The 18,798-nt window shown below is 49.8% G+C and overlaps 1 long non-coding RNA gene and 1 pseudogene across 2 annotated transcripts in view; both read left to right on the forward strand.

Annotated features, from left to right (window-relative positions):
* LOC310836045 (NALCN channel auxiliary factor 2 pseudogene) overlaps positions 1 to 7,939 on the forward strand; it is an 82,112-nt pseudogene extending 74,173 nt beyond the window's left edge. The window contains exons 2-3 of the transcript XR_014568647.1: positions 4,637 to 4,808; positions 7,332 to 7,939. The product of XR_014568647.1 is annotated as an NALCN channel auxiliary factor 2 pseudogene (transcript). The remainder of the gene's footprint in view (positions 1 to 4,636; positions 4,809 to 7,331) is intronic.
* Positions 7,940 to 8,921: 982 nt separating this feature from the next.
* LOC310836015 lies at positions 8,922 to 18,456 on the forward strand. The gene is made up of 3 exons (XR_014559834.1): positions 8,922 to 9,306; positions 15,119 to 17,218; positions 17,257 to 18,456. It is a non-coding gene; the product is annotated as an uncharacterized lncRNA (long non-coding RNA).
* Positions 18,457 to 18,798: the final 342 nt, after the last annotated feature.

The raw sequence follows: 18,798 nt of genomic DNA on the forward strand, positions 1-18,798 counted from the left end.
GGCCCAACATTCAAGGGCCATAGACCTAATAGTCTTATCTGTCTCTCTGGAGGATATTGCCACGCTGGCTGGCAACAAGACAGCACGTCAGATGTGGAATGCTTTGAAAGTTGCCCATCTGCCGGTCATCCCAGCCCAGAGTTTGACTGCATCAGAGGTCCTGGCTGTTTCCCAGAATGAGAGTGTTTGCAGGGATGCTGAGGGCACCGGTTGCAAGCTGCAGGGGGAGCTGACTGTGATGTCATCGCAGGCAGCATTCCAGCCTCCAGGGGGAGCCAAGGAGTCGGCAGCTGAGAGCTCTGTTTCTCATGGGAGCCAAGGTCATCCTCACAGATACCGGAAGGCCAGAGGTAAACAGAGACAGATGCCTGCAGATGGCCCAAAGCAGGGGGGGGGGTGGAAAGCCCAAGCCAGTGAAAAACAAGGCTTTGAGATTTCCTTCAAGAGGAGCGTCTGTGTCATCAGGAAAGGCAAAGAGGACATTTTGCATGCAAAGTTTATAGATGGTTTATTCTATAACTTATGATGACAATGCTATTATGTCTAATGTTGATTCTTGTTGTGTTGCACAAACTAACAAAGTTCTTCATGCAGGGTGCATTCATGAAGCACATCGAAGATTTTGTCACATGTCTTGGCAGGCGCTGGCCAAGATGCCTGAGTTGGTTGAGTGTTTGAACATCAAACCCTGTAAGTTTCACATGAAATGTGTATCTTGTGCAGAGAACAAGGTGAAGGTTGCTCCAAAAGGCAAGGAGTCTAGCAGGCAGGCTTCCAAACCCTACCAGCTAGTCCATGCAGACCTGGTTGGTCCACTTGTGCCCTCTTTGGATGGAGCAAGGTACTTCATGGTTTTAATTGATTCTTTTTCCAGGTACATTCATGTGTTTATGCTCGAGCAGAAATCGCAAGCGTTTCCTAGGTTCAAGGCATTCTGTGCTTGGTTGGAGAATGTTCACGGTAAACGTATCGGCCGTCTCTTTACTGATCGGGGCAGGGAATTCACTTCTCAGCAGTTTGAAGCTTTCCTGACTGAGAAGGGAATCCAGCATGACTTGTCAACGCCTAGATCGCCATGGATGAATGGACTTGCTGAGAAAGCAAACCAAACTTTGCTTCAAGGCCTAAAAACCTTGTTGCATGATGCCAATCTCCCTGAGAAGTTTTGGGGGGAGGCTCTGTCAACATTTGTTTATACCTTTAATCGCAGACTGTCATCACCTATTGGTTGTACTCCCTATGAGAAGATGTTTGGTAAGAAACCTAACGTCAATCACATGAGAATCTTTGGTTCTGACATGTGGGTACACACCCCACAGAGCAACAAGCTTGGGAAGCGTGGGGCACATGGTTTGTTCATGGGGTACGAAAAAGGTGCATACAGGGTATGGATGACTGACTCTAAGTCCATTAAGTTCACAAAGAGTGTTGAGTACAATCCTAAGTGGGGGGGGGGGGGATATGGGAATTTTCCAGAGTTACCCAGAGGAGGATGAAGGTGATGTGAAAAAGGCAGATGGTGTTGAGGCAAAAGAGGAAGCTGAGGATGAGGATGATGATGATGATCAGAGTTCAGATTCCAGTTGAGTGGGCGGCGCTGCTGCTGGTGTCAGCGACAGTGATGACACAGCAGACTACAAGAGCGCAAAGACCTCAGTCAGACCATCTGATGCGTCTGACAATGAACTGGAAGAACCACTGTTCACCATTGGTCACTTTTCTCCTAAGAAGGAGGAGATGAGTCCAGAAGACTTGCGTCTAGTACGCAGATCTGAAAGGGCGACGAAAGGCAGACCTCCAAAGAGATTTGCTGATGAGTTTGTTAAGACGGCAACTGCTGTTCTTAGTAGCTCAGAGAAGGTGTGGGAACCTTCAAGCTTCAAAGAGGTTCAGGAGTTAACCTCTAAAGATGCTGAGCCTTGGCTTAATGCCATGAAGGCTGAAGTTGATTCCTTGAACAGGAACAAATCTTGGGAGCTGGTACCGGTAGTCCCAGGAATGAGACTGGTTGGCAGCAAATGGGTCTTCAAGGCCAAGACAGACCAGAATGGCAAGGTTGTCAGACACAAAGCCAGATTGGTTGCCAGAGGGTTTTCACAGGTACCAGGACAGGATTACCACGAGACCTACTCTCCCACCATCAAGTATGAGAGCATTTGGCTGATGCTCAAGATTGCTGCAGAGGAGAAACTGCATGTTTCCCATCATGACATTAATACAGCTTTTTTGTATGGGGTTTTGGGGGAGGAGCTGTTTATGCTTCCACCTGACAGGATGCAGATACAGAAGGGAATGGTCTGTAAACTGCGGAAATCCTTATATGAGCTCAAGCAGAGTGTCAGGTGTTGGAACACAAAACTCACTGAGACATTGCTTTCTCTAGGTTTTCACCAGCGCAAAGCTGATCCATGTGTGTTTGTCAAGGAGGAGGGGCAAAACAAACTGTATTGTTTATGTTTTGTTGTTGATCTTCTGATGTTTTGGAAGAATCAGGCTTTTTACCAAAGCACCCTAGCTCAACTGACGGAGCACTATGACATGAAGGATCTTGGTGAGGTATCCAACTATCTTTCTCTGCAGGTGGAGAGGGACCAAGCAGGTAATTTTCTGGTACACCAAACACAGAAAACTGCTGACGTATTAACCAGGTTGAATTTGGTTGATGCAAACCCAGCAGACACACCGATGGTGACAGGTTACCAGGTAGATAGTACTGCTGAAGCGTTTTCTGACACTACGCTGTACAGATGCATTCTAGGCAAGCTGAATTTCATTGCTAGATGCTCAAGACCTGACATAGCTGTAATCACTAACCTGCTTAGCAGACATGCTAACAATCCTACTGTTCAGGATTGGAAAGCTCTGAAGCGCATAGCCCGCTATTTGAAAGGGACTATGCACTACAGGCTGAGGTTCACCAGTCAGAAGGCTGGAGGTCTTGAAATCTTTGCAGATGCTAGTTTTGGAAGTGACACCGCGGATGGTACAAGCACTTCTGGAGTATGCTACATGTACAACCACTGTCTGTTTGACTGGCTGTGCAAGAAGCAGACGACAGTAAACCTAAGTTCCTGTGAAGCAGAACTCAATGCTCTGTCATTTTCACTCATGGATTGTGAATGGTTGATGCAACTGTTTAAGGACATCGGGGTTTCTGTGAAATGTCCTATACAAGTGTATCAAGACAATAGATCCTGTTTGGCTTTGCTGAACTCAGAGAGTTGCAAGCAAAGAACCAAGTACTTGCAGATTAAGCTACATCATGCAAGAGAGTGTATTCAGAAAGGACTCATTCAGGTGTCCTATATGGCAGGAAGTGAAATCCCTGCTGACCTGTTGTCTAAGGTTGTTAACGGAGAACAACTTAAGGCTTACGTACAGAAGTTGCAATTGGGTTGAACCACAGGTACTACAGGTTACACGGAAAGGGGGAGGATGTTAGGATATTTCCGTTCCACCTTAAAAGGGAGCAGGCTTTGTGAGTCACAGAGTCTGCGTATTTCCTGTTCACAGGAAGTTTATGTTTTCTATTGCTTTCGTTTTTCTCTCTCTGTGCCTGAACACGCAAGCAGACAGTCATGTTCTTTCCTTTGTTCTGACCAACGCTGAATAAACTTCTAAATAATGCTCTCCTGCGTGCATCTTTCGCTGTACGAATTCTGCTGATAGAGTGTGCATCAGCTCTGGAATGTTACAAGCTATTTTCTGGAGCTCGTGTCGCTAATTGCTGATACTGTATCTACGGGAGATCGATGGATCGTCTGGAGGCGACATGGGGGCCATGATGGCTGATATCTCCCTGGCAGTATTCCAACACTTACAACAAAAAACAACAGTGGGAATACAGTCTCAGGAATGCTGAAAAAACAAAATTATAGCTGCATCCCCCAATTTAGTCTTTGCAAAGCTGTAGGGAACTAAGGAGGGGAGCCCAGGTGGTTCAACAGGCAAGGAAAAGCAGCCCCAGAGTTGACAGCTGGTTCCCAGGCACCCTAGTGCCAGAGAGACCTTGAGGAAAACAGGGAAGGGCCCCTGTTAGTGTGGATGGCCAGGGAGAGCTAAGTGAGGAAACAAGTGCAAAAAAGAAATAGCAGGGGCGGTGGAGGAGGGTGTCTGCAATGTGGCAGAGGAAAGGGGGCATTGGTTCAATAGGCAGATGCAACAGGACTGGTGCTTCCAGGGCACCATTGAAAAAGACAAAAAGCTTGATGTTGCATAATGGCTCTTCAGGGGGGAGTCATGTGGGTTAGTGGCGGGTTCATGGCTGCTGTGGCTTCTACTGCCTGCTGGTAGAAGGGAGGGAGGAGAAGGAAGTGAAGGGAAAGGAGAGGGAGCAGGCAGCGGCACACTTATTGTTGAGAAACAGGCACCACTCACACCACCTGCCTGCCAGCTTGCTTACTCTTCTGAGCTGCTCGCTGGGCAAGCAGGAGAGAGGAGGGGAGGCCAGGGCTGCCCGCGGCTCTCCTGACAATCCTTCAAGACTCTCCAAGGAGCCACTGCTCACCAGTTGAAAATCACTGTTGTACAGCATTTCTCTCTATTCCTACCTTGACAGCATGCAAGTCTGTTCCCTGTTGAGTTCACATGGATCCCTGTTACCTGACACCCTCTCCTTCCTCCTCCCTTCTTGCAGGCTGTCTACAAGGCTTGGCTGTGCTCTGAGTACTTCAATGTGACCCAACTGCAGTGCCAGCACCGGATCCCATGCAAGCAATACTGCCTGGAGGTACAAACAAAGTGTCCCTTCGTCTTGCCTGACAACGACGAACTGATCTATGGAGGACTGCCTGGCTTCATCTGCACAGGTAAGGCTTAGAATTGTAGAGTTGGAAGAGACACCCAAGGGTCATCTAGTCCAACCCACTGCAGGAATCTCAACTAAAGCATCCATCCAAAGTCTGTTTAAAAACCTCCAATGATGGAGAGTCTACCACCTTCTGAGGTGGTATGTACCCCAAAAGCAGAGGCGTAGGAAGGTCAGGTGGTACACGGTGCGGAAAATTTCTTGTCACCCCCCCCCATTTTTATTTTTTTTTGCCTGCAAAAATGGTTTTACATTATTTCATATTTTCTTACAAAGGAATGTGGATTCTGGGCCTCAGATAATAAGTAGGCAACTATGGGCAGATACTTAAATCTACAGGATGGATTGTGTTTTGGCTTGTGTTATTTAATTTATATTTATTGTTTATTTATTTAATAAAATCTATTTTAAAAAACCTGCAAAGTGGTTTACCAAAACAAAAAACAAAAAAAACCACAGCAGTAAAATCAAGAAAAATTGGCTGCATGCAGGGGGCGAGGCAAAGGTAAGGCAAGGCCTAATCTACTGGGCCTAGTCTCATTTTCTTCACATAGGCTGACTTTCCATGACCCGGGAAGCCCAGCGGAGGGTAGGGCAGTAGGGTGGTTCATAAAAACCTTTTTTTTAAAAAAAAAAATCTGCTTCAAAGGTCTTATTTTACTAAACTAGGGATTATATAGCTATATCTGAAATTTCATGCATATCAGTTAATATCTTGACCCTGCTCCACTGAATTGAAATTTCAGGCTTCACGACATAGGAAAACGTCAAGTAAACAGCTCTTTTCATGGAGGAGGGTCAAGATATTAACTGATATGCATGAAATTTTATAAATTAGCTATATAATCCCCCCCACGCCCCTGCCCAAGAGACAACCCAAAATGTTTTATTAACATAATTAACAACCCAAAAGTGCTATAGCAGGGTATTAAATTGTCTCATATCCAGAGGAATCAAACAATAAATACTGTAAATTGTAAGAGGAAGAAATGGTGAGACACAGCAATATAAGTCAAGACATCCGGGAAAGGTCATAGAACAAATACTTCAGCAGTTGGTCTGTGAGCACTTAGGAAAGGAAGCTCTGATTTCTAAGACCCGGCTGTTTGACAGTGGAACAGTCTCCCTCGAGAGGTTGTGGACTCTCCTTCCTTGGAGGTTTTTAAGCAGAGGTTGGATGGCCATCTGTCATGAATGCTTTAGCTGAGTTTCCTGCATTGCAGGGGGTTGGACTAGATGACCCTTGGATCCCTTCCAACTCTATGATTCTATGATACAGCCAAATGCAGATTTTTAAAGGTTTCCATTGCTGGGCTCTTGAAATCCTAGCAGTGTAAGGAGTCAGACTAGATGACCCTTGGAGTCCCTTAGAATTTTACAGTTCTCTGTTTCTATTATTCTAGCTGCAGCTAACAACAGTGTCAAAAGCTCTGGAGTGACAGGTTTTCGTGTTGTTCATCCACATATTCAATAATTATAGTTGTGGGGAAGCCTGAACAGGTGATTTACTTATTTTAGGTATTCCTTGATATACTTGGGATCAGAATTAATGAAATGCGAGGACATTTCCACCAAAGATGGAGGAATGTCCCTTGAAACCCACAGTCCCACCAGCAGTCATGTGCTGACTGATGTAATATGGGACATCTTCATAGGTGTGTTATGCCATCTATGCAGATCTTTGAGGGAATGTTCTCTCACATAAGATGGAATCAATTTATATGGCTTATATGACCACAGTGATTTCCTTTCAGATTTCTCTATTTGAACATTTATCTCCTTCTCCCAATAACATTTAAGGCCCACAAATAGACCAGTGGCAAACTCCAAAAACTGTGTAAATAATGGAGACCAGTTATTTGCCTCGGTGTCCATGATTCAGTTCAGTAGGTTCAACTAGGCCTGCCTAGTTGAAGGTCCTCTGCCCCATAACAGCATGCCCTTAGAAGGGGTGGGGAAGCTATTTGTGTGTATCCAGCACCTCCTAGTGTTCTGGTACATGCCAACCCTTTTCTGGTCTGTCTCTTGATTTTCAGAATATGAGGAAACCACGTCAGCCAACCCTGGGTTTTGCTGCTGCTGCTGCTGGTAGCTAGTGCCAGGTTGGTCCAAAATAAGTCATCTGTTCTCTGTGATTTGATCACAGAGGTGGACTCTCGTTCCTTGGAGGTTTTTCAACAGAAGTTGAATGACCACCTTTCAGGGATTTCTTAGCTGTGATTTGTGCATTGTAGGGGGTTTGACTAAATGATCCAGAGGACCTTCCAACTCTACAATTTTGATTAAGAGTGCAAGTTCATCTTGTTGATTTCCCATGTTCTGTGCATTAGTATAGAAACAACAGAAGCCACCAATCATTCCCTCTGGTTGCTTCCTTCTTCCTTTTCCCTGCCCATTAGCGAATTCCTCTAATTCTACCCTGGTTTCATGTACATCAGTGAACTCTCCTGAAGGTAGCACTTAGCAGATCTGACACCACTTCTCCCCCCCCCCACCTCCTCCTTTCTTGTTGTCCTTTTGCCAGGGTTGCTGGAGAGCAATCTGCCTGAACAGGAAGCCAAGTGCTGCGACATGCTGTGGGACTCATGCAACCACCACCCAGACGACAGCTGCAATACATCAGCCAAATCCATCGAGTCAGAGTCATTCCATGACCAACTCCGTGACATCCCCCATCACCACCACCACGTTCACCAGCAGCGGCAGCAGCACTACAACCTCTACTACCACCACACCCAGTACCAGCACCAGCACCATCCATCCCTGCTGCCTGTGTCTGCGGGCTCCCACCTCAGCAGCGGCAAGATCCGGTTTTGCGTCCTGGTTCTAATGATCCTCCACACCATGGTGTCCTTCTCAAGCGTGCCCAGCAGCACGGGGCTGAGCCTGGGGGCCCTCCCTGCCATGGACGAGACCCTCACAAGGGACGGGGGACCCTCATTTGCAATGCAGGGAAAAAGCAACTGCCAGCTCTTTTTCACCAGTGGGGGGAAAGGGGCTGGGTGCATAAATGCTCTTCCTCCAGTGGCAGGAGGTGACACAGGATTGGGGGTGATGCACACAGACCCACCCCCATGCAGACCCCCCTCCCACCCCCCAGAGCACCTCATCACAGGGACTGCCCTGCTATGAGAGAGTCTCTGAAGCATGTGAGGCTGTGGGAACAGCTTCTGGGGAAGGAATATTTCAACAGCATGCTTCAGGCTGGGTCTCTGAAGAAAAAGTTTAAATCAGCATCAGGCTTCAGTTAAAAATGGTTCAGTCACCAGCAGGCCTCAGGCTCTAAGGCTCTGGTGAAGGCTTCAGTTGGCAGCAGGCCTCTGGCCGGGCCTCTTGAGAAAATGGTTCGGTTAGCAGCAGGCCTCAGCCTGATGGCCTTTGGCCTCAAAACAGCTCAGAGGCAGAGGGAAAGCCCACAGGAGCAGCTCTAAGAGAAGTGTCTTCTGAGGAAAGGCAAACACAAACACCCCAGCTCCATTGAGGGCTGCTTCTTCCCCCCCCCCATGTGCCTTGTTTATAGGGCCACAGGGGTCTCTTCTCCATACCAGGTTACGTACACTAGAGGCAACAGAAATAGCTTGATAGAGATCTGTTACGGATTCCCCGCCCCCCTATCATCTTCTCAGCCCAGCCCAAAACTATAATCATGATGGTGTGATGACCTCCTTCCGCCGCCCACCCACCCAAGTTCAAGGCTCCTCCATCAGTCACTAACTCCTGAGCAGCCTTTGTGTGCTCTTGGTTGAACATCTGTCATTGGTTGGTCCTTCAGCATTGCAGAGTGTTGGGCTACATGACCCTTTGGGTCCTTTCCAACTCTACAATTTATGATTTTGCAAGTTGTATTCTCTTGCTCCTTGAAGGGCTTAAGCTGAGAACACACCTGCATCATCCTTGTCCTCTGGCACATGCCACAAACAGCAGGTCCACTCCTGCTCCTCCCTCTTCCCTGCCCCACCCCGAGGTCCTGTCCCTGGTTAACACTCCAATATTTTGAATTGCTTTGGCCATAATTGGGAATTTCCTCATAATTCAGCTTCAAAAGAAGAGTTTCATTGGCAGAGCTGCAGCTGGGGGGGGGGGGGGGGGCGGACCATTAGTGTCTGGTCTTGTTCAGTCCAGAAAGAGACGTACTTACCTTTCTGAACCTGGAGTTTCTCCTTGTTATTTGAATTTCCCCATTTTTAAAATATATATTTATTAGCACTGGTCCCCTAAACCAGAGGTTTTCAACCTCTCTGAGTTCACGACTCCCTTGACCAACTGCATACTTTCTGTGGCACCCCTGTGGGGCTCAGGAGCCCATCTATGTCACCCCTTGCCTGCAGAACTGGCAGCCTCTCACCCTTTTTGAAACACCCTCCCCTGGGGGATGTTACCTCAGCCTCCTCTCCTCCCCCGTCTCCTTGGGAGTCCTCCAGGCTGCTGCTGCCACTGCCCTGGTCTCTGAGCTGCCCCCTCTGCCCCAAAGAGAGATTCCTACTCACACTGCTGTAATGGTTATAGGGGTTGCGTAAGTTGCCGCCTCTCCTGGCTAGGTGGCCTGGTTAAACCTTTTCTGTCTGGACAGCCCTTCACTTCGTGGCTGTTTCAGTCGCTAGCAGAATCCGTCAGTGGGCGTTTCTTGAATCTCTTCCAGCAAAGAAGTTCTTTGACACCAAGTCTCCGCCTACTCTCCCTGCGCGGAAGTCTTCTGCACAGGGTGGGTGTGGGCAGCGGAGGACCCGTGCTCTCCCCGCTGGTCTCCGGCGAGGAGTCCTGGAGCCCCTCGCTGATTCCCCCATCTGCCCCCCTTTATCCCTGGTGTTACGCTGATTTCCTTCCCCAGCCGATGAGCTGCCTCTCTTCCTGCTGGGCCCTTCTCCAGCATCGCTTGGGAGCCTTGCCTCCGCCTCTGGCTCCGATGGCAGTTCCCTGACATCCACCTCCCCCCCAGGACCCCCTCCACCCCCGGCCCGACCTTTTGATCCAACTTCGTCCCTTTCCTCGGCCGACGATGCGGGGAATCCCCGGAAGGAGCTGTCACCATCCTCTGAGGATTCAAAACCCGCTTCCCACCCGCTCCGATCTCTTCCCGCGGGGTGGGCCTCCCAGTCTGATTCTTCTCCCTCTGACCCCTCTCCTCCCTCCTCTTCGGAGGCAGGAAAACCCATAAAATCCTCTTCATCGTCTGTGGTTCCAAATTGCTCCTCCCAGAATCTCGCTAGTGGTTTTGGTTTATCTGGGAACAGGCTGTGGAACTCCTCCACAAGATACCCGTCATTGATTGCCTCCGCGGGAACCCACGTGTTTTCTGACCTGGGTTCTCCCTCCCAAGCTACCAAGTACTCCACCTGGCGCCCTCACCACCTGGAATCGAGTATTTCCGTGGCTTGGTTGTGGTGTTCCCTCTCCTCTACCTGCGGGTGTGTGATGACTTCTCCCTCCCGCCCCGGGAATTCCCGCCCCTCCCTGTACGGTGAGAGTAGGGACCTATGGAACACCGGGTGTATCTTCATGCTGTCAGGCAACTTGAGTTTGAATGCCACGGGGTTCACCTGCTGTGTTACATCAAAAGGTCCCAGCCGCCTTGGCTGCAACTTCTTGCACCCTCCCTTAAAGGGTAACCCTTGGGTTGACAACCACACCCGGTCTCCCACCCGTATGGTCTCCCCTTCCCGACGGTGCTTGTTTGCCTGCCTCTTGTAAATTTCCTTGGCCCGTTCCAAGTTCATCTTAAGTTGCTGGTGCAAGGCCTCCATTTCTTCCACAAACTGCTCTGCCGCAGGTACGCCCCACTCTTCCTCCCCACTCCCCAGGAAGGCCCTGGGGTGACACCCATAATTGGCCAAGAACGGGCTCATTCCCGTGGACACATGTTCAGCGTTATTGTACGCAAATTCAGCCAGCGCTAGTTTCTCTACCCAATCGTTCTGTCTCCTGCTGACGTAGCAGCGTAGGTATTGCTGGAGTATACTGTTCGCTCTTTCTGCTTGCCCGTTGGTTTCCGGGTGTCTCACCGTCGAGAAGCCCACCTTGACCTGCAGCAAGCTCATGAGCTTCCTCCAGAACCGGGAAGTAAATTGTTTCCCGTGATCTGAGATGACCCTTGAGGGAGCCCCATGCAGCCTGAAAATGTGATCCACAAACAACCTGGCTGTTTCCTCTGCCGTCACCGCATGTGAGCAAGCTATGAAATGGCACATTTTTGTCAGTAGATCGACTACTACCATGTCTGCTGTCTTCCCCCTTGACTTGGGCAAATCTGTCATAAAATCGATGGACACCACCTCCCAGGGTCTTCCCGGCGTGGGTAAGGGTTCCAGTAACCCTACGGGGGCAGCCCTCTCCCCCTTTGCCCTCTGGCAGCGGTCGCACCCCCGTACATCTTCCCTTACCCTTGGCCACCAGAACTGCCTGGTGACAAGCAACATGGTTTTGTGTTGACCAAAGTGCCCCGCTGTTGGGTTGTCGTGGAGTTGTTTGAGTACCCTTCCCCTCAAGGTCTCCCCTGGTACGTACAGCGCCCCCTTATAGTACAGTAGCCCTTCCTTTTCCTCAAACCCTCCATGGTTTCCCCTTCCGTCCCGGAGTTCCCTGATTTTAGTTTGAGCGAATTTGTCGTTTCTAGTAAGCCCGGCCAGTTCTCGTTTCCCAACCAACACTCCCCCACACACCCATCGGTTCTCAGGGAACACATGTCTGACTTCCGGCGGTCCCTCTCCTTCCATGTACTTCCGGGAGAGAGCATCTGCTCTTACGTTTTCCTCTCCCGGCACGTACCAGATCTTGAAGGAAAACTTGGAGAACTCCTGTGCCCATCGAATCTGTCTCTGGTTGAGTACTCGCGCAGTCCTCCAGTATTCCAAGTTCTTGTGATCCGTACACACCTGGATCTTGTGCTGCGCCCCTATTAGCAGATATCTCCATTGTTGAAATGCTGCATAAATTGCAAGCAGTTCGCGGTCATACACCGTGTAGTTTTGCTCCGACTTGCTCAGCTTCCTCGAGAAAAAGGCGCACGGCCACCAGCTCTGCTGGGCCCCTGGCTGCAACAGTACCGCTCCGATGGCTCGGTCTGATGCGTCGGTCTCCAGCCTCATGGGCTTCTGCAGATCCACGTGCAGGAGCTGCTCTTCCGAAGCGAACGCCTTCTTCAGTCTTTCAAAGGATTGCTGGGCCCTTTCTGTCCAGACGAACTTCTTTTTGCTACTGAGACAATCTGTGATAGGCGCTGTCAAGTGGGCGAAGTTCTTGATGAACTTCCTGTAGAAGTTGCTGAACCCTAGGAACCTCTGCACGACCTTCCGGGTTTTGGGGGCCTTCCATTCCAGCACTGCCTGCACATTGCTGGGGTCCATAGCTAGGCCCTTCTCTGACAACTTGTACCCCAGAAACTCAACCTCTCTTGCGTGAAATTGGCATTTTTCCAGCTTGACCCACAACTGGTGCTTCTGCAGTCTCTTTAGCACTTCCCTGACGTCTCTGACATGTTGCTTCTCATTGTCAGAATAGATTAAGACGTCATCCAAAAAGGCTACGCAGTTCTTGTACAGCAAGGACCCCAACATGTGGTGCATGAATGCTTGAAAGCAGGTGGAGCCCGACTGTAATCCAAATGGCATAACTAAGTACTCAAAGGGCCCCAGGGGGGTGAACATGGTGGTTTTCCATTCGTCCCCCTCCCTCATCCTAATCAAATTGTACACCCCCGGAGGTCCAGCTTAGTAAAGATTTTCCCCTGCCTTACTCGTGTTAAAATGTCGTCAATCCTGGGCATTGGGAAGGTCATGGGTTCTGATACAAGGTTCAAGGCCCTGAAATCTACGACTAATCTAGGCTGATTAGTATCCGTTTTGTCCACAAAGAACACCGGACTGCCCCCACCGCCTTTGATTCTCTTATGAAACCTCTTTTCAGGTTCTTGTCAATAAATTCCCGCAACTCCTGCATTTCCCGGTCAGACATGGCATACAGCTTACCCACCGGCAGCTGAGCCCCTGGGAGTAAGTTGATTTGGCAGTCAAAGGGCCTATGGGGGGGTAGTCTATCCGCCTCCTTCTCGCTGAAGACCTCCTGCAGGTCAGCATATTGTGGTGGCACCTCCCCTTTTGGCTCCACAGCCATCCCAGCCACCCTGGCCACGGTCATTCTTGGGTCGTCCCCCCCCCCCCCAGACAGTGTTCCAAGCAGTAAGCTGACCCAAAGGTGACCGACCGCTGATGCCATGCCACTACTGGATCATGTAGTGCCAGCCAGCTCATCCCTAATATTATTGGGGGTCCTGCCAGTGTGGCTACGTGAAAGGCAATGGTCTCCTTGTGCCTGGAAACCCTCATTCTCATTGGTGGGGTCTGGTGCGTCACTCCCCTCCCAGAAGTTCCCTGCCATCGATGGTGGTCACTTGCAAGGGGAAATCTAGGGGCAGCAGGTGGAGTTGGTGCTCTAGAGCAAAGTCCTTGCTGAAGAAATTGCAGGAGCTGCCTGAATCCAGCAGCCCCTCCACCTTGACTGGGTGCCCATTCGGGAGTTCTAGCACCACTTCTATGGCTATAGCTGCCTTGGGAGTGTCTGGCTGGGGCACTTCTATTGGTTGCTGGCTTGGCTGCTGTCCCCGCTAATTGGCAGCCAAGTGTTGGCGTTTCCCTGTGCCTGCCCCTTTCCCCCCTCCTCCTCACAGCTAGCAGCTCCCACCATCCCTTGCCATGCCTTTCTTTGAGGGCAGACCCTGGCAAAATGTCCTGGCCGTTGGCAGAGGAAACACTTCTTGGTGGTTTTCCAATCCTTTCCCTCCCTCTTGCAACCTTCACTGGAGTTTGAAACCTCGTGCGCGCCATCTATTTCCATTGGCTCAGCCGTCTGGGAAGGCTGCCTCGGTATTTCAGGAATGCGGTAGTCATGGCAACGTTCCCCTCTCCCTTCGCGCTTCTCCTGAGCCCGCGCTTCCTGGCGTACTCCTATCGCAAGCACAGCCTTGGTCAGCTGATCCATCGACTGCGGGCGGGGCGCGCGGGAAAGCTCATCCTTCACCGTTGGGGACAACCCCTCCTCAAACAACATTTGAATGGTTACAGATAGGTAGCCGTGTTGGTCTGCCATGGTCAAAACAAAAAAAATTCCTTCCAGTAGCACCTTAGAGACCAACTAAGTTAGTTCTTGGTATGAGGTTTCGTGTGCATGCACACTTCTTTAGAAGAAGTGTGCATGCACACGAAAGCTCATACCAAGAACTAACTTAGTTGGTCTCTAAGGTGCTACTGGAAGGAATTTTTTTTGTTTTGAACATTTGAATGGGTTCAGAGTCCGGATCCCACCCGAGCTGGTGGATCAACATCGCAAAGCGCGACCAGTAGTCTCTAACTGATTGGCTCCCCTGCTTGCACCCCATCAATTCCCGTCGAGTCACATTTTGCTCCACTTTACTGGAATACATTGCATCCATCGCCTGATAGAATTTCCTAAGGTCCTTCAAGGCAGCATTTTGCGTCGCCATTAGGGGCCTGATCCATTCCCGGGCCCCATCCTGTAGATGCCCGACAATTTAGGCCACCCTTTCCCCATCATCAGCAAAGTCATTATGCTGCAGTTCCAAAGCGTACTCTATTTCCGTTCGGAACGTGTTAAGTCCTGGGGCTTCCCCCCAAACTTGTGTACCAGTCCCGGTACCTTCCTTGCGACGGGGGTGGGTCTGACCTGTGCATCCTGAGCCCGTCTTTCGTCCAGCCGCGCCGTCAGGCGAGCCACATGCTGTTCCAAATCTCGGTTCCTCTCCACCAGATTTTGCACTCCAGCTGCTTGCTCCGTTCCTCCGGCTTATCCGGTTTGGCTCATTATGCCGCCTGCCTGTCGCTGCGCACAAGCAACGTCAGTGACTGATGGATTGCTGTAATGGTTATAGGGGTTGCTCGTGCGTAAGTTGCCGCCGCTCCTGGCTAGGTTACCTGGTTAAACCCTTTCTGTCTGGACAGCCCTTCACTTCGTGGCTGTTTCAGTCACTGGCAGAATCCGTCAGTGGGCGTTTCTTGAACCTCTTCCAGCAAAGAAGTTCTTTGACGCCAAGTCTCCGCCTACTCTCCCTGCGCGGAAGTCTTCTGCGCAGGGTGGGTGTGGGCAGCGGAGGACCCGTGCTCTCCCCGCTGGTCTCCGGCGAGGAGTCCTGGAGCCCCCTCGCTGATTCCCCCATCTGCCCCCCCTTTATCCCTGTTGTTACGCTGATTTCCTTCCCCAGCCGATGAGCTGCCTCTCTTCCTGCTGGGCCCTTCTCCAGCATCGCTTGGGAGCCTTGCCACCGCCTCTGGCTCCGATGGCAGTTCCCTGACAACTGCCTCACAGGGGCCTGGGAAGAGGATGCCCCCAGTCTTAGTGGCCTAGTGGAGACTGGCAAAAGTGAATGTGAGACAAGCACCTTACCTTGGGAGGCAGCAGTGACAGCAGTGGGCACTGCCAGGCCTGCATGGTGAAAAGGCTCCCCTTCAGCACTGGACACTAAGCTCCCAGGCAGATCTTGCACACATCAAGCACAAGGAAGGCCAGTGCAGCACCTGCCTGCCTGGCCTCCCACTTGTCTGTTCATTCACAACAACAAGTGCTGGCAAACTGGCTGGCTGGGCTTCCTCACCTGCTTGCTTGCTTACTCTGAGGCCACCTCAGCTCCTGGTACCCAGCACCCCCTGGCCAGCCCCAGAGGCACCATTTGCCTGCGGAGCTTGTAGCCAGAGCTGTTGCAGCAAATAGCTGCGAAAGACTTTGGGAGGCAGAGATGCGAGAGGGCATCAGAGAAGGGAAGGAAGGAAAGAGAGATGGAGGCCAGTGTTGCCCACAGCCCCCCTGACCATCATTCAAGGCACCCCATAGTGCCATGGCACACTGGTTGAAAACCACTGCCCTAAACAGTTTCCTTTCCTTGCCCATGTCAGTTTATAAGATTGCATAGCCGTCCTAATTTTCTCCCTAGCCCACTGGGGATATTCCAAAGGCCCTCTTTTATGTATATCACCTGAGTGTTGCTGGAAGACACAGATGAATCTTAGAAATCATAGAACTGTAGAGTTGGAAGTGACTCCCAAGGTCTGACCCCCTGCAATGCAGGAATCACAGCTAAATAATCATTGACAGACAACTGTTTGGTCTCTTTTTAAAAACCTGCAATAAATGAGAGTCCAACACCTTCCAAGGGAGTCCATTCCACTGCTGAACAGCTCTTACTATGCGAAACCTTTTCCTAATATCTCCTTTCTTGCAATTTGAATCCATTGAGGCGGGTCCTCTCCTCTGGAGCAGCAGAAGACAAGCTTGCTCAAACTTCCATAGGACACCCCTTCAGATATTTGAAGATGGCTACGATATCACCTCTCAGCCTCCTCTTCTCCATTCTAAACATCCCAAACTCCCTCAACTGTTCCTCATAAGGCTTGGTTTCCAGACCCCTCATCATCTTGGTCTCTCTCCTCGGCACACGTTCCAGCTTGTCAGTAGCCTTAAATTATGACACCCAGAACTGGACACAGTACTCTAGGTGTGGTCTCACCAAGACAGAATAGTGCAGGACTATTCTGAACACTAGACATCTGTTGATGCAGCCTAGGATTGCATTAGGCTTTTTTGCTGCTGCATCACACTGTTGCCTCACGTTAACTTTGCAGTCTACTAAGACACCTGGATCCTTTCCACATGTACACAGTTCATGTTTCTTTTAAGGAACTCGTCTGACTCACAGATAATCCCTCAGCCCCAGGAGGAGGAAGGTGATCATTGTGGTCTTGTAGAGACACGATGAGCCTCTTTGTCCATCCAGCCCAGAATTGACCATGCTGATGGGCAGAAACTTTCCAGGGACCCAAGAGAAAGAAAGCTTTCCCCAGCCCTGATTATTATTTGTTTGTTGGTTTATTTATCTATACCTCACCTTTTTCTCAGGTTGGGACTCAAGGTGTCTTACACAGATCAAAATCACACAGATAAAATTAAGCTAAAAACATATAAAAGATAATTGTTAAAAAGTAGTTCAACTTGAATAAAATTAAAACAATATGTTAAACGCCACAAATCTATTAAAATACAGATAAAAACAGCACAGTAGTATTGAAAGCCCTTTCCTTTAAAAAAAACAAAAAAACTAGTCCGTCCCCAAATGCCTGTTGGAATATATCAGTCTTTACCTGCTGACAGAAGGACAGTAAAGAGGGGAGCCAATCTGGTTTCTTTGGGAAGGGAGTTCTAATGTTGCCTGGGAGCAGCCACCACCCTGTCCCATGTCCCCACCAAGCAAGACTTTGAGGATGCTGGAGTAGAGGGAACAGCCTCCCCAGAAGATCTCAGATAGGGTTGTCATATGTCCGGAATTTCCTGGACATATCCGGAATACCACAGTCAGAAGCACTTTCCAGGCAGAAATCGGCCATCCCCAGTGGTTCACCTCTCGCAGGGCATCCTGTCAACAGCCCGGCCCTTCATGCTTAGCAGCCGAGAAGGCCCAAGAGGCAGAGGTTTGGTTCCAGGCTGAATGGTGGCAGCCTTAAGTAGACAGGAGGGATTTCAGACTAGGGTTGCCATACATCCCAAAAAACAGCTCCACAACTTACGTGTCCAGATTTTCACCTTCTGAAATATGGCAACCTAATCTCAGAGCCCGGGCAGGCTCATATGGGAGGATAGAGTCCTTCAGATAGCTTGGTCCTATGTCTGATCTGAGATGCTGAGGTTAGACCCCTGGGGCTCTCTGGATGCAAAAGTAGGTTTTTCATTACCGCTCCCCTAAAGGGGCATCAGTAAGCAATAGAAGGAAGATTGTGGACTTTAAGAAGTGATGGTGCCTACAGGAGTCCCACAACACTTTAGGCCAGTTTGCCACAGGCTTCCCCAAAAGAAGATCCAAGAACTGAAGTTCTGTGAGATGAGAGGGAATCCTCTGTGGTAGCTCCCAGAGTTTGAGGTCCTCCTGGGGAGGATATCAAGCACCTCCACCCACATGTGCCTGCCTCATAGTCTCATGAAGATGGCAGGGATATCATATCCCAAGGCTCAGGCACAGTGCAAAAAAAAGATTTCTCCCCATAAATATTTTGGAGATATTTTTTGTCTTTTACACCAAGCTGTGAGGTTAGGGGTGCAATTGGCCATCTTTTGGCTGCTTTAACTATGATTCCTGCATTGCATTTGTGGAATGCTCTCCCCAGGGAGGTTCTCCTGGTGCCTTCATTACATATCTTTAGGTGCCAAGTGAAAACATTCCTTCCAGGCCTTTGGCTAATTAAAACAATCCATGGCCTTTTAACTGGAGTGATTTATTGTTTTGTTTGTTATGACTTATGTCTTTTTCTGTTTTTATACTGTAAACTGCCCTGTGATTTTCCGATGGAGGACAGTATATATATTTTTTAAAAAAATCCACAGGTTTAGATTAGATGGCCCTTGGAGTCCCTTTCAACTCTATAATTCTATGAAACCCAACTTTCTATTAAACCTGCTTATTCAATACCAAAACACCTTTAAACCCCCATCTGTTTTGGCCTCCAGAAGTTGTGCCTGTTCATTTGATGGTTGGAAACACAAAGCCAGAATGATTTTGCCTTCCAAGAAGGATGAGGCCATGCCCCCAAGTCCAGGCTGGCTTTACTCCAGTACCCTTCAATCCAAAAACACCGCACTACCACCCCAACAGCGCTGGCAGTACTCTACAGTGGTGCCTCGCAAGACGAAATTAATTCGTTCCGCAAGTCTTTTCGTCTTGCGAGTTTTTCGTCTTGCGAAGCACGGTTTCCCATAGGAATGCATTGAAAATCAATCAATGCGTTCCTATGGAAACCGCCTTCAGACCAGGTCCGGGGACAGTCTGTCCCCCGACCTCTTCTGAAGGCCGGCGGGGGGGCGAAAGTCTTTGCTTCCCCCCGCCTGCCTTCCCAGGACAGCGGAGACTTCTCCGCTGTCCCGGGGCGATCTTAAAATGCTGGCAGGCGGCAGCGAAGGCTCCGCTGTCCCGGGGCGATTTAAAAGCCCCCGGGAAGGCAGGTCCT

This window comes from Podarcis gaigeae, assembly GCF_964106915.1.
Source record: "Podarcis gaigeae genome assembly, chromosome: W".
In the NCBI taxonomy this organism is placed as follows: domain Eukaryota; kingdom Metazoa; phylum Chordata; class Lepidosauria; order Squamata; family Lacertidae; genus Podarcis; species Podarcis gaigeae.